General features: G+C 35.5%; 1 pseudogene; it reads left to right on the forward strand.

Annotated features, from left to right (window-relative positions):
- The window catches only part of LOC102489519 (DNA polymerase epsilon subunit 3 pseudogene), a 3,425-nt pseudogene continuing 2,052 nt past the window's right edge, over positions 1 to 1,373 (forward strand).

Here is a 1,373-nt window from a genome sequence, read left to right on the forward strand (position 1 = left end):
ATGAATTGGTTCAACAGAGGAAAACTTCTTAGTGAGAATCACTTCCAGGTAATTGTGTGGGCAGAAAAAAAAAAAAAAAAGATTATGTCAATTAGAGGATGTTATACTTTCACTCATCTAGAAAAAAGTAAAATAGATGATAAAACTAAAGTAACTTGATATAATTTAGTTCATAAATAGAAGTCAATCATAGCCCACCTTTCCTACTCTTTCAAAATGCAACTAAGATTGTATAGCAATACTTTAGAGATATTGTGGCTTTGATTCTAGATCATCACAATAGAGCAAATGTTGCAACAAAGCAAGCCACCCAATTTTTTGTTGTTTTGTTTTGTTTTCTAGTGCATATAAAAGGTACATTTGGGGCCAGTCAATGGCATGGTAGTTAAGGTGGTTGGATTCCCCATAGTTGACTGAGTGGTTCAAGTCCTAGACCTGGTGTTTGAAAAAACATGATGGGTATGTGTGTCCATGCATGTCCAAAATTGCAAGAGGCGAATAATGTAGAAGGAACTATGGCATGGCCATCTCCCCTGGAGGGTATTTTATCATGTTCCCTTTTTTTTGTCTATTGCTCTGTCTGGTGAGTGCACATGCCCTACAACAAATAAAAAATAGTTTTGTTTATACTATTCCATTAATTATGCAATGGCAGTATATATTAATGTACACACCTTAATATTAAAAACACTATATTGCTAAAACATGCTGCAGATCATCTGAGCCCTAGCAAGTTGTTTCGTTTTTGCTAATGGAGTCTTTCCTCAATATTGACAGCTGCTGGACTGACCAAGGTGGTAATTGCTAAAGATTGAGGTGGCTGTGGCAATTTCATTTAAAAAAATATTTATTAATTTTATTTATTATTATTTTTCATTAAAGATATTTTTATACACATAATCATCAACATTTTTATACATAGGGATCATACATATATCTTAATGACTACATAAATTTGATTCCATGAAATATACCATAATATTGACTACAATATTGATTAGCAAGTCAATTGGTTAATATTAGTTAATATTAGTCAGCTATTAAGAATATCCCTGACTAATAGCCATTTATAGATTTTTTTCATATTTTATAGATTCACAAAGGATCTTAACTAATCTAAATACTTTCCATAACAAGTGCAGCAGATATAAACATATCCATGAACACATGTTCAGACACATGTCTGAACACATTGGCATAAAACCCAATGAACACGGGAACCAGCAGTTAGCGTAATGGCTATGTCGCTGGACTCCCACGTAGTCGACCGCGGTTCGTGTCCCGGACCCGGTGGCTTAAAACTCACGCCGGGCACGTGTGCGTGCGTGCCCAAGATCCCGAGAGGAGAATGGAGGAGAAGGGATTGCGGCGTG

Source organism: Tupaia chinensis, unplaced genomic scaffold (genome assembly GCF_000334495.1).
Source record: "Tupaia chinensis unplaced genomic scaffold, TupChi_1.0 Scaffold147123_1, whole genome shotgun sequence".
Lineage (NCBI taxonomy): Eukaryota > Metazoa > Chordata > Mammalia > Scandentia > Tupaiidae > Tupaia > Tupaia belangeri.